We start from the raw sequence: 14,619 nt of genomic DNA on the forward strand, positions 1-14,619 counted from the left end.
AATACATTCAAAGATGACGTTAGTTTAAGTGAATGCGGTAGGTCATTCCATATTTTAATGCTGAAAACGAGGATGCCATTTTCCCATAGTTTGTGTTACATTTAGGTCATAAAAAGTTATAATTATGCACAAACCTAGTGTAGTTGGTATTAGTGAGTAATTTGTAGTCCACAAATTCGTAAGGAAGCTGTTTGTTAGGTAATTTAAAAAAGAAAACACTTAGATGATACCTAAACAAGCCAGATACAGGTAGTATAAAGTTTGCCTGGAGTAGCGGGAGAGCATTTGAGTAAAAGGAACTGTTGGTGATTATGCGAATAGCCTGGTTCTGTATGTGTTGAATAAACGAGAGGTGGCAGTTATACGTATTTCCCCAGGAAGCAATACCATAGGTGATATGACTATGAATGAACGCAAAGCATAAAGATAATAATGCGTGTTTTGAAAAGAATGCACGTGATTTTATGAGAGCTCTTATGCCGAAAGCTGTTTTCTGTTTAACAAACGCAATATGATTAGTAAATTTCAAGTGAGAATCTAATTTTATGCCAAGGAACAAAACACAGTCTGCTGCAGGAATAAGGTAACTGTCGAGAGTTACTCGGGGAAAAACGGCACGATCTTCTGCTTTGTTTTAAATAAAATGAACTGAGTTTTGAGAGGGTTCAAAATTAAATGATTTAACTGACACCAATCAACAACTTTCGCTAGCTCATTGTTCAGTTTAAGGAGTAAGGTTACTAAAGAGTTATCAGACATGGAAATAGTGGTATCATCAGCACATAAAATGGCATTAGAAAGGTCAAGAACATCGGGTAAGTCGTTAATGTAAATGCAAAACAATAAGTGTCCCAGTATTGAGCCCTGTGGTACCCCTTGATTAACAACTTTCGACTCGGAATAAGCTTCACAGACTGTTTGCTTACGGCCATGTAAGTAATCTTTAAGAAAAGTTAAAACTGGACCTGTTATACCTAAAAATTCTAGTTTGGAAATCAAATAAATAAAATTGTGAAGAAATAAATAAAATAAGATAAAGTGCTGAAAAGCTTTAGCAAAATCTAAAAATACTGAGCCAACAAATTTACCACTGTCAATAGAACACCTTATGTAATCGGTTAAGGCAATAAGAGCTAAGCTCGTCGAACTGCCAGGACGGAAACCGAATTGGCAAGATTTCAACAACTTAAACTTTGTTAGGTAACTGTTGATACGTTTCAGAAATAATTTCTCGGTAAGTTTACTAATGGAGGACAAAATAGAGATTGGGGCGATTATTAGACACAAGAGATTTATCACCTTTATTAAAGACAGGAATTACTTTTGCCTTCTTAAGCGAACTAGGAAAGGTACCACATTTAAAAATTAGATTAATTATGCTGCTTAGTGTTTCCGCAATGCAAGGGGCAACAAGCTTTAAGTGATAGGCAGAGACATTATCTAGACCTGGGCAAGTGTTTTTTAGATTTAATATAGCAGAACAGACCTCATCGGCTGTGACGGGAAAAGAAAAAATATGTATGATTGCAACGGTTACATGGATAGGAAGAGGCTATCGGGCTATTTCTGTACACTTCATGCAAGTAATCACTGAATGAGTTAGCTATGCAAGACGACGCAGGGCAGGTGTCCTTCTTATAAGTTATTTTATCAATGGTTCTAATAGCCTGGGGTGCATTCAAAAAGTCGTTGAAAAGTTGCCATTGTTTCTTAGGATTATTTTTAGCTTTGCAGAATTATTTGTCATAATAAAGCCGTTTTGATTTTTTGAGTAGGTTGTTCAACATGGTACTGTATTTTTTGTAGCGATGTGCTAGATTCACATTGAACGGCTGTTTCTTAGTCTTCCTGTAAAGATTATCTTTTTTACGCATGCTGGTTAAAAAACCTTTTGTTATCCAGGGTTTACGTGGAAATTTAAACTTTTTTTTGCATTTGACAGTTGTAGTGCTAGCGAACGCAGCTTTCAAAAATAATGAGCAGAATTTTTCGAGTGCCTCTTCAGGATCACATAGATTACCAATTGATGACCAGTTGGTACTATTTATTGTATTAACAAAGTTATCCCTGTCGAACCTGGATGTGAAGTAACTAGTGTCATAGTAAGGTTTTTCTGTAACAAAGGTAACGAAAATGGGAAGATGAACTGTGATAGACATGTCAATGACAGCCGCACTTGCAGATGGTGTGATATTACTTAAGGCGTGATCAAGAAGAGTATTAGTTCCAGAAGCGGAAAATCTAGTAGCAGAAGTATTTAAAGACTCAAGCCCGAATCCAACAAAACAATCGCTATATGATATAACTGAATTATTATCAGTATCAATTAAATTGATGTTGATGTCACCAACTATTAAAATCTGCTTATTTTCAGCTGAAACTTTATGAAGAAATGTGGAAAGGTTGTGCAAGAAATCAGGAATAGATGAAGATGGGGAGCGATAAATGCAACCAATGATTAAACCATTGCGATTACTAGAAGGCGACAGGTTAGTTTCGATCCACACTGATTCACATTTAGATGCCTTTAAACACAGGTCAAGCCTGCGTTCGTACTTGATTTTTGATGATATGAAGATAGCCGAACCGCCATGCCGATCCGAACTGCGGTGACAGTATTCGGAACGGAACGACCGAAAACCATATTAATTACTATCAGAAGAGTCAAGCCAAGTTTCGGAAATGCACAAAAATGAAAAAGGAGCGACCAAGTGAATCAATAAAGGCAGTAATGCTATCTTGGTTGTTGCATAAACATCGCGCACTGATGTGTAGTAATGAGTAGTTAGAACCAGCGAGCAACAATTTTGTTTCTACTGTTGAGAGCAATGCCATAGAGGAATGTTGTTAAGAACAGATTATAAAAAATGACAGATGTTGCGATTGATATCTACGTGAAGATGCGCAGATCTGACTCGGCACTTATTCTGAAGACCCTGCTGTCATCAGTCTTGCGCGCCTTGATATGGCAATTCTCGGTCCAAAGGTAACGCCATTTCATTTCTTTTTTGAGGGCCAGCGCTTTGCTGAATAGTCGTTTGTTGTCAATGGTCAGGTGTTCATTGACGTAAATAGCGCTATCCTTGCTTCCTGTCAGACCTATCAGAGACGTACGCAAACGTGCTTTTCGAGCTTTCCGGAGGAATTCGTTTGTCTTGTCACGCGAACAAAAACGAGCGATGATGCTTTTTTCTGGTGTTTTCCTGGCGACACGATGAACTGCGTCTATGTGTGTCGATGAAATGGGGCATTCAGCAACTTCTGCAACTGTGTTCAAAATGACAGCGCAGTCTTCGCCCTGTGTACAGGGGATGCCTTTGATTTCAATGTTGTTTAGCCGGCTGTATTGTTCCATTGCTGCAATCCTCCTGGCAATCGCTTCGTTTTCGGCCCTCAAATCTTTCTTTGAATTTAGCAATTCATTGATAGTTCTCTACCCTTTATCGTACTGGTCACTCATGTGACGCACACTGTCAGCCAGAGATGTAAGGTTAGCAAGACTCTGGTCATCAAGCTGTTTTGCAATTTTAGAAGCAAGTTCATCAACGAGGTTATCAAGTTTGTTATTAAGGAGTGATTCAAGTTGCTCAATTGTTTAGCCAGTTCAGCATTTGAAGGCACGTTATATAGCACAGGTTATGACCAAAGAAACACTAGTGAGCAGCAGTCGCAGGCAGAAGCACAAAATGGGAAGAAATAACGTAAAAGAAAACCTGCAGTGGAAAAGTAGATAGATATTTAAAAGATATCCTAATTCCAGCGACTGCTGCTCACAAGTGGACCGAGTGCCTCAGTGGTACCTTTTATACCCCTTTCAAGCCAGGCAGCGCAGGCGCAGTAGTGCTCAGGGGGAGGCGCAATGAGGCAGCACGTGCAGGCAGGAGAGCCGCAGTCGTGAGTCCCGTAGATATTTTTTGTCACCCTGAGGCCAGGCAACGCAGGCGCAGTGGCTCCTAGGCGGAAGCGCAGTTAGGCAGCACGTGCAAACAGGAGTGCAGCTGCACGCGGAAGAAGGCTGCGCAAGATGGTGACAGCAGGAACCACGTAGTCGTGAGCACCCTTTCAAGCCAGGCAGCGCAGGCGCAGTGGTGCTCAGGGGGAGGCGCAATGAGGCAGCACGTGCAGGCAGGAGAGTCGCAGTCGTGAGTCCCGTAGATCCTTTTAGTCACCCTGCAGTGGAAAGGTAGATAGATATTCAGAAGATGTCCTCATTCCAGCGACTGCTGCTCACACCTCAGTTGACACAATGCGTGCAACTGCCATAGGCCTTGCAATGGGCGCGCAATAGCTTGGTGATTATTACTGTGACACATATTGCATTTAAAATTTTAAAGAAATGCTTTATCAGGGCAGCAGAGATGAGATAGTGACAGTTATGATGGCTTTGTCAATTGGTTGCATTTCGCTACAATAATGAATGTTGACATAACAAACATTTTACTGCTACTATGTTTTTACAATTGTTCTTTTCGTGTTCTTTCATCTGCATACAGTGCATTTAAATGAGGTACCACTAGCAAGGTGATGCTGGAATGACTAGAAAATTACTGCAGCTGGTTTGCATTTTCCCCTATCTATGTGACGTTACATGAGTCGCTGTGAATGCGATCAAAAATCTGAAACCGAGGACATACTTGCGCAAGTGACTTCACTGCTTGTTCAACAAGCAAAACTTCCAGGAAAGGTGAACAGCCTTTCAGGTTCAGACTGAAAAACATTCCTGCAATTGTGAAGAATTGCTGTTATAACGAGTTGAAAATGTTTACGTATCATTTACAGGTGAACTACCAGATTGTAGATGTTGATCTATTACAGTATCTCCTGACAGGTCATCAGTTTCTGCACTGCCTGTGGAACAAAACAGGCGCGCTTTTTATAGATGGCTGCTTCATCTGTAAACAAGTTCAAATAAATTGGCAGGTGAAACAGTGAGCCTATTATTTCCATTGTTTACACAAATAAATGCCAGATTAATAACTTATAACTGGCCTAGTTGGTAATGATTCATTACGAGAACGGTAGGGCAACACGAGATGAGAACAATAAACTAAGCAGGACGGGTGCTAATAAAGGTCGGCACACATGAAAGAGCCCAATGTTCTACAAATTACAAGACAACAGAATTGCCAACTAGGCTAGTCGGTAATGGTTCATGAAAAGTACGGCAGACAAGAATACGGAAGAGGAAGGGTGCCTGCCCAATTTACTTCCTTGTGTTCGTCCTCTATTGTGCTGCCATACTCGTAACCAACGTCGGATTACTGCATTCACAAAAATACTGTTTGCAGTAAGCGCACATTGTTTTAAATCTAGAACTGTTATGGTAGCACAAGAAAGCCCTTACTGATTTTTGCGCAGGCACTATTCAATAAAAAAAATGCTTTTGATGACAAGTTCTGCGGATAGCCAAGGTCAGTACTACACGTCATTTTTAAGAGTTGCTATGATCGAGCTAAAACGAACATGGTATGCCACACCTACAGAAATTAGTTTTTCCTAGTAACATTTAGGATTAAGATATGCCAGTAGCCATGGATATCTGCTGAAGCAGCATGATGTTATGAGCACAATGAGGTGTAAACATAGGCACCGCATTTTCACAACAGTCGGGGAACATGAGAAGCTAGTTGTGCAGTGTGAATAGATGTGACTTTGAGTGATTAAAACATCCATGGTGTAGCACTGTGTAATGAACAATATGCGCCAATGTTTTCGGTTTGCAAGCCTAGATGGCTGTGAGGGAGCAATCGCTATTTTGCCATGTTAACTAGTTCAAACAGCTGCTTCTATCCAAATTGTGCTTAAACACATTGTCGTTACACACACAGCAATGGGTATCATCTGCTGTACCAGATTTTCGACTTCAAATGGCTATAAAATCAAAAACACTGTCAGTTTTAAGAAACGGTAGGAAAAGGCTGTGTGAAAATGCCTGATACCTGGGATAGCTTTGGATGGATCCTGGCCCTTCACTTTTCATTAGTCACATTGTGAGCACACTGCAACCTGACACTGGAGTGCAGAATTCAAGATATTTGGGTGCGATAAAGAAAAATGGTATGTTTGCGAAAATTCAAGAATTAAACTGCATGCCCACAGTCGCACAGTGTGGGCAGACAATCGCTATAATAAATAAACAGAAGATGAAGCTAACAAAGCAGAGCGTTACACATGTCAAAGGGAGAAGATAAACTCTCGCTCAAAAGGCATGGATTTTAGAAAGATTCCTATGCTGCCAGATGAACAGAGCTTTCAGCCTCCAAGGCAAGATAGTGTCCAATGTGTACTTAGACGGACGAGCGTAAACAAGAGTATATAAGAACACATTGCAACAATATCTAGACTTATTATGAAGTGTTGTGTATGACACTGCTCACTGTGGCCTGATATGTAAGTGGCCTAAGACAGCTCAGGCTTCCACAAGTGGCGACTTATGCTACGTACCAAGAAATAAAGACTACCAAAATATTCAGAGTCAGTCCAATACATGACGACATCCTGACACCTCTACTTTCACAATTCATATCTGTTGCTTTGCATAAATTCTTACACACCAGTAGCAGCAGGAGTGCTACGGCTTCACTGCCCGTAGTGCATTGGTCAGCTTCTTGACAGGTCACGGCGGCTTGGCGTACAGTCTGTGGAACAAGACAGACCCGCACATTGCCTGTAACTTGTATGCAGAATTCGACGTCATGCGGGCTCCTCGTAATATATATTAAGAACTATTCGGTGGAGCAACGGTAAATTATACAAGCTTTTCACCATATTTTTGGCAATTCATGTCTGCGGCCGTTTTTTTTGCTGAAACAACACATATACATCGAGTACACACGCCTGATAAAAGCAGAAGTTGGCAAGCATCGCCAGTCCAGTTAGCAAGAACATGCCAGCGCAACGTTTTCTTTTTTTGCGTCAGTACCCTGGCGTCAGCTCGGGCCAACGTTCGATACGTATTGGCAGTTCCTTGCCCAATAGTGGCCCAATGACTTGCCCAACGATGGCCTAAGATATACAGCGTGAATCGAATATTGGCTGGACCACTGTGATAGAGATCAAGGGCTGATCCGGTTCGCACATGCAACAAATAATATTAGCACTGACACTCAAAAACGCGGCAAATATTGGACCGACATTCATGTGGATTTGACAATATGGGTTACTAAGCTGGCTTTCATGGAACAACACAGGGCTTAAAGTAAACAAATGTGTTAAGCTTAAGTTACGTTTAGAAATGTCAATACAAACTTAAAATTTACGTGCTTAAAGTAACGTGCGTAAAACTTAAAGTATTAGGTGCCTAAATCACAATGTGATTATGAGACGCGTCGTAAAGGGGTAGTGACGGGGATTTAAGATTTATTCTAACCACTTGTAGTTCTTCCACGTCAACACCATGCATTGTACAGCGCCGTTTTTGCACTTCGCCTTCACCGAAATGCGCCCCTAAAGAGAAAAGCCAATGCACAACGTAGCGAGCAGGGGAACTCGCATATCGGGCAAACTAGCCGCTGCTTTATTGATCGTGCATGTGAGCATGAGCTTTTCAGAAGAAACAACGGTATTGCGCATTTGCCTGCGCATTGTACTCTGGGTTTTAGGGTGTAAGTATGTGATCTTTTTGATATATTGTTACGGCGTCCTCACTACAAGGTGACTGAGCAAGAATGTCTTGTTCTTATTTTTGCGGTGCAGCGATTTCGGTCGTACCTGTATGGGTGTCACTTTACGATGGTCACCGATCATCATTCTTTGTGCTGGCTCGTGAATCTTCACGATCCATCTGGACGCCTTGCACAATGGGCCCTGCGTCTGCAAGAGTACAGCTTCACTGCATCCTACAAGAGCGGCCAACGAAGCGCTGATGCCGATTGCCTTTCCCGGGTGCCTCTTAGTACAACGGAATGCGACCCCGAGAGTTTTGACCACCTCATCCTTCGCAAGAGAGCAACGTGCTCATCCAAGTTTAGAGCCACTTTTCTCTGCCGCGAAAGAGTCGACATCATGTAGTTTTTGTGTTCGGGATGGACTGCTGTATAAGAAAAATTTCTCCGCGACAGGTGCATGGCTTCTTCTGGTGGTGCGAGAAGCCCTCTGCTCTTGTGTATTGCGCGTCATGTACGATAATCCAACTTCAGGTCATTTAGGGCCCACGCGAACACTCCATCGTGCCAAAGAAAGATTTTACTGGCCCCAGATGCGCAAGACAACGGAGACATACGTAGCCACTTGCGCCGAGTGCCAAAGTCGCAAGAGACCTACTGCAGCTCCAGCCGGTTTCTTGCAGCCGATGGTGCCACCCAGTTCCCCCTTTGAGCAAGTTGGCATCTACCTCACAGGACCGTTCCCACGTTCTTCCAAAGGCAATTGCTGGATCATAGTATGTGCCGACTACCTGACTCGGTTCTGCGAGACGGCAGTACTACCCTCTGCAATTGCAGGCGAGGTTTCAAAGTTTATGCCGCATTGCGTTATACTTCTTCATGGTCCCCCTTGAGTGATCATTAGCGACTGTGGTCGTCAGTTCACAGCTGATGTCGAAAAACGTCTACGTTTACGTTTGTGCGCCTCCAATCTGCGACATTCAACGCCTTATCGCCCGCAAACCAATGGTCTGACAGAACGCACGAACAGAACATTTGTGAACATGATTTCCATGTACGTAAGCTCGGACCACAAGAACCGGGACGAAGTATTGCCGTTCTTCTCTTATGCATACAACACCGCGCAACATGAGACCACTGGATACAGTCCGTTTTTCCTTCTTTGCGCTCGTGCGCGGAAGGACACATTGAACACCAGTGTTGTAATCGCACCGCTGGCACGAGTTGTTGGAACCTCAGCGCTGACGCCCGTTATTGCAAATGGGTCGCAAGCCCCAAGGGTAGCGTTGGCCTGGCGGCCTGGGGCACTGGAAGCATCCGAAGGTCCCGGCAAAGCATGAGTCGACTGGTAACAGAACAACTTGTTTATTCTAACATCGCAAAAGAGCGGGCGGTCAGGTCGACCGAAGTGGAGAGACGGGAGAGCACGTAACTCAACGGAAGAAATCGGAGCCTCCCTCTTGGCGTCCGGGGGCAGCTGCTTTTATAGTCTCGCAGCTGAGGGCAAGGAGGAACGTCTCGTCAGATGCGCACGTGACTGGGCACGGACACGCTGAGAGACAGGTTGAGACGAGTGTAGTGACGCATCCGCCAAACCGGCGCCGGTCGGACCTCCTCGCTTCACACTTGGGGAGCTCCTCTCCCCGGCTGCCGCGCTTTGACAAGCGTGGGCACACACACACACACGCACACACGAAGACACGTGGCACTGAAACACGCCTGGACGCGCTTGGCGGGGAGGCTTTGCGGCAGCTCCGAACGGGCCAAAATGTCCGCCGCTTTGAACGAAGCCCCGGCGTCCGTTGCATCCGCGCCGGCTATACCGCGCGTTGTAGGCGAAACGTAACAGACCGCCCCGCCGGGGGAAGGAGATCCCGGTGGTCAGGGGACTGCATCCGCTGTCCGGAGGGATGTCGCTCGATGATGCTCATTACCGAAGTCGGGCGTCCTTTGGCGTTTCTTGAGCGCAGCGCACAGAGAAGGCCTCGTTCTCTCGTTCAGGTTCACACAGGACACTGCAAAGTGACTTCGGGAGAGTTGACATTTTTGTTCTCGTTCCCGGCAAGCGTTAGAACTACGCCGAAAGTCAACCGCTCAGTCAGCAAGCACGGCACAACCCTCACTAAGCCCTGCCAGGCTCTTTCCCCTTTTATACTACTGCCTAGTTCCTTACAGTAGTTTAGCAGCACTCAGAACGCGTCCACAAATCGGAAAATTGCACTAGAAAGCACGTCATCACTTTGAAACACTACACAAAAGCAATATGTTAAAAATCCTGCCTCAGGAAGAAAAACATCAGTAACAAACAACTCTGAGGCTGATTCCCACGTTAGGGGCTTCGACTTAAGCCATCGGCGTTACCGTTGAGACTCCCCTTTTTGTAACGCACCTCAAAGGAATATTGTTGCAAAGCGAGGCTCCAGTGCAGGAGGCGGCCATTTGTGGAAGAGATGGTCTGCAGCCATTGGAGAGGGCAGTGATCCGTATCGAAGCATGCGAAGCGGAGATCGCAGCGAGCGACCGTACACTAGCTCAGCTGGCGAAAACCCCGTAGCTGCATGCGGCGCGGTCTTTAATGCCAACGTCACCCCAGGCAGACACAGCTCCCAGTCAGTTTGTTCAAACCACAATGCTCTCAACACGCGCTTCATGACGGAGTGGAGCTTCTCAACGAAATTCGACTGGGGGTGGTGCACTGAGCTGTGTAACAGCTTTACCCCGCACCTTTCGAGAAAGGCTGTCGTCAAAGCGCTCGTAAACACCGTGCCCTGATCTGACTGGATTTCCGCAGGAAAACCAACTCGCGCAAATATGGACAGTAGTGCATTGACTATCTCAACTGAGCTGAGTTCCTTAAGCGGTACTGCTTCAGGGAACTTTGTCGCTGGGCAGATCACAGTCAAAATGTGTCTGTACCCCGTGCTTGTTACCGGCAGAGGTCCCACTGTATCAATAACGAGCCGTCTAAAAGGTTCCGTAATGATAGGTACCAACTTCAACGGCGCCCTCGATTTGTCCCCTGGTTTGCCCACCCGCTGACAGGTGTCACATGTCTTCACAAAGTGGTCTGCGTCCCGAAAACACCCTGGCCAATAGTACTCTTGCAAGAGACGGTCCTTAGTTTTCTTAACTCCTAGGTGTCCGGACCACGAACCCCCATGCGACAAGCGCAACAGATCCTCACGATAGCATTGAGGCACGATCAGCTGATCGAACTCCACTCCCCTGCGGTCTAGATACTTCCGGTACAGGACCCCACCTCTTTCCACAAAGCGAGCATTTTTCTTGGCGATACCTTCCTTGACAATGCAGCGGATGTTTTCTAGGCTGCCATCCTTCTTTTGCTCGGCTATCAAAGCCGACCGGCTGACTTTTAGCAACCTATTAAGTCCGTCTGACGTAGGCGCGATGAGCAAATCTGCAGATAGCTCTTCTAACTTTCCGGCATCGGGAATTTCCTCTCCAGTATCTGGTGCCTTTAACGCTACAGGCTCAATTTTATTCAGTTCGGGCGTGCTCTGAATATCAGCTTGCTGCGCCTCTGACCCTTTCTCATCGTACGACAACGTCGGCCCCGCAACTACCGCCTTTGCAGCGAGCTCCCGAACCTTCGATCTGGTTAAGGCCTGAACGCTAGCCTCACCAAACAAAAGCCCCTTCTCGCGCAGGAGGTGATCGGACCTGTTCGAAAATAGGTACGGGTACTGGGGGGCAGCATAGATGACACTGCGGCCTCCGTCTCAAGCGCTCCGAAAGGTCCTTCAATAAGCACTTTTGCTACGGGCAGACACACGCTATGAGCTTCCACGGCTTGCTTGATCCATGCGCACTCGCCGGTGAACATATCGGGTTCTACGTAAGAGGGGTGAACTACATCCATCGTAGCTGCAGAATCGCGAAGCACTCGGCACTCTTTCCCGTTCACGGGGAGGTCTCGCATGTAAGGCTCGAGAAGCTTCATGTTCTCGTCAGTGCTGCATAATGACAAAAACACGACTTTTGTTTTTGTTTCCGGACACTGCGCCGAAAAGTGACCCGGCTTCTGGCACGTATAACAAACGCGCGCTTGCCTCGTCTCGAACCGCTTTCTGCGTTCGGCTTCGGCTGCCGCCGTCTCCTTAGGTTCGGTCGGACTGCTTTCACTCGCATCCGCACTACGTGTGTTCCCCCTTGCTCTCATGGGTGTGAACTTCGGCCTGTTAAACTTGGAGCCAAATTCACCCTTTTGACCGTCCTTAGCTCCGCGAGCCCGACGCGTCACAAACTCCTCGGCTAGCTCAGCGGCTCGAGCCACCGTACTAACGTCTGGCCTATCCAAGACCCAGTACCGCATGTTCTCAGGTAACCGACTATAAAACTGTTCTAGCCCGAAACACTGCAGAACTTTCTCGTGGTCACCAAACGCTTTCTCTTCTTTGAGCCACTCCTGCATGTTTGACATAAGCCTGTAGGCAAACTCTGTATATGACTCACTTTTACCTTTCTCATTTTCCCGAAACTTCCGACGGAAAGCCTCCGCTGACAGCCTGTACTTTTTTAGCAGACTCGATTTCACTTTCTCGAAATCCTCTGCCTCCTCTCTATTCAAGCGAGCGACTACGTCGGCCGCCTCGCCGGGTAACAAAGTGAGCAAGCGCTGTGGCCACGTTTCCCGAGAGAACCCCTGCTTCTCGCACGTTCGCTCAAAGTTAAATAGGAACAAACCAATGTCCTCTCCAAGCTTAAACGGCCGCATCAGGTCAGTCATTTTGAACAATACTCGTTCTCCTGCACCGTGTGCCTGACTTCCATTACGAGCGCGTTCCATCTCTACCTCGAGACGCTTCATTTCCAAAGCGTGTTCGCGCTCTTTTTTCTCTTGTTGCTCTCGTTCTATCTGTTCTTTACGTTCACGCTCTTCTTTTTCTTTCTGTTCTTTAAGTTCGCGCTCCTGTCTTTTTGCCCGCTCCTCAATGGTCTCAAGGCATTCCGACAGCTCGTCATCCTCAGCTTCTAACTCAAGAATAGCCCTTAGCAGTTCCGGTTTTCTGAGTTTGTCTGAGACATCCAGACCCAACTCTCTTGCAAGCTCCAGCAATTTCGGTTTGCGCAACGACTTCAAATCCATGGCTGCTCTGAATGCTGCTTTCTCTACTGCCTACTATTGTCTTGCCACAAACTAACCCGGCAGCAACGACAACCACAATTACCAGCTCTGTTTCTGACACTAACAAAAGCCTGGCAAAACTCAGAAGAAGAAAGTCCCGCACTCACCAAACCTCGCAGCCAAGAATTCAGCGCAGTCGTTCCGCTGCAGGCAACCAGTCATCACACAGGGCTCGTTGCACTGCTCCCGGAGGGTCGTTGTGCTGCTCAGCATACAGTCAACCGCATCTCTTCGCTGCTGGCCTCCGTTGTCGCGATCTCACCGCTGGCAAACAGCTGTTGTAATCGCACCGCTGGCACGAGTTGTTGGAACCTCAGCGCTGACGCCCGTTATTGCAAATGGGTCGCAAGCCCCAAGGGTAGCGTTGGCCTTGCGGCCTGGGGCACTGGAAGCATCCGAAGGTCCCGGCAAAGCATGAGTCGACTGGTAACAGAACAACTTGTTTATTCTAACATCGCAAAAGAGCGGGCGGTCAGGTCGACCGAAGTGGAGAGAGGGGAAAGCACGTAACTCAACGGAAGAAATTGGAGCCTCCCTCTTGGCGTCCGGGGGCAGCTGCTTTTATAGTCTCGCAGCTGAGGGCAAGGAGGAAAGTCTCGTCAGATGCGCACGTGACTGGGCACGGACACGCTGAGAGACAGGTTGAGACGAGTGTAGTGACGCATCCGCCAAACCGGCGCCGGTCGGACCTCCTCGCTTCACACTTGGGGAGCTCCTCTCCCCGGCTGCCGCGCTTTGACAAGCGTGGGCACACACGCACACACGAAGACACGTGGCACTGAAACACGCCTGGACGCGCTTGGCGGGGAGGCTTTGCGGCAGCTCCGAACGGGCTAAAATGTCCGCCGCTTTGAACGAAGCCCCGGCGTCCGTTGCATCCGCGCCGGCTATACCGCGCGTTGTAGGCGAAACGTAACACCAGCTTTCCGTTTGGTAATCACGCTGACGCTTGTATTGTGGAAAGCTTCTGTCGAGCGGAGGAGGCTCGGCGCCTCGCTAGATTACGCAATCTAGCTTCCCAAAAGCAGTAAAATCCTGATACGGTAGTCGACACCGGCAAAGCATTTACGATCCGGGTCACCTAGTTTGGTTATGGACTCACGTGCGTAAACGCGGTCTATGTCAAAACCTGCTCGCCGACTATGTTGGCCCATTAGTTCTGCTTGAGCGTCTCAGCGAGGTGAATTATACAATTGCGCGGCTTACTTGCAGTGGAAGATGGTCATTCAAGACAAACATCACGCATGTAACCCGTCTGAGGCCGTTTACTCGACGAAAGCCCCACTAACTTCTCGCCCAGAGGGCTCCGTCTGCCAGAGGAGCCACGTTACAGTGCGTCCAAAGTAGTGGAGCAGTAGCATCAGCACCAACTACAAAATTAAGGGGGCAGCGAGGAAGAGAAGGACGACGTGCAGTACCGACACCCACTTGCCCTCTACGGCTCTCTGAAACAAACGCCTTCTACACACCCCGTAACTAAGTTCTGTCACTTCCCGGAGCGGATTTCAAACTATTCAGTGAGGCAGGCACGTACGCAGGATCTTTTTTCGGGAGCGGGGGGGCAACCCAAGGTAACTTTTCTATGCAAATGAGGTGGAGGGTACTTTTACTAGTACAAATGTGAATGATTTGCTGTGAACATGTGAAAATTTGCCATAAAGACGCGTAAAGCCGCAAACACTAATTGAGATAACGTGTACCTCACAGGTAAGCCTGTGAGATACATCTCTTCTTTACTTGGCAAACAAAGAACCACATCAAATGGACTCGTGCATGGAAGATGCGCAGGAAGAACCTTGCCAAGAACAAGTTAACAAGCGAAAGTGCAAAATAAAGATTTCTAGTAACGTTTCTTGATTTAGCTTTGGA

At 46.8% G+C, this 14,619-nt stretch overlaps 1 long non-coding RNA gene across 1 annotated transcript in view; it reads right to left on the minus strand.

The window, feature by feature from the left end:
• The window catches only part of LOC140216010 (uncharacterized), a 302,742-nt gene that overhangs the window by 165,383 nt on the left and 122,740 nt on the right, over positions 1-14,619 (minus strand). The gene's annotated exons all lie outside the window — the stretch shown is intronic.

The sequence above is a fragment of the Dermacentor andersoni genome, chromosome 2 (genome assembly GCF_023375885.2).
Source record: "Dermacentor andersoni chromosome 2, qqDerAnde1_hic_scaffold, whole genome shotgun sequence".
NCBI lineage: Eukaryota > Metazoa > Arthropoda > Arachnida > Ixodida > Ixodidae > Dermacentor > Dermacentor andersoni.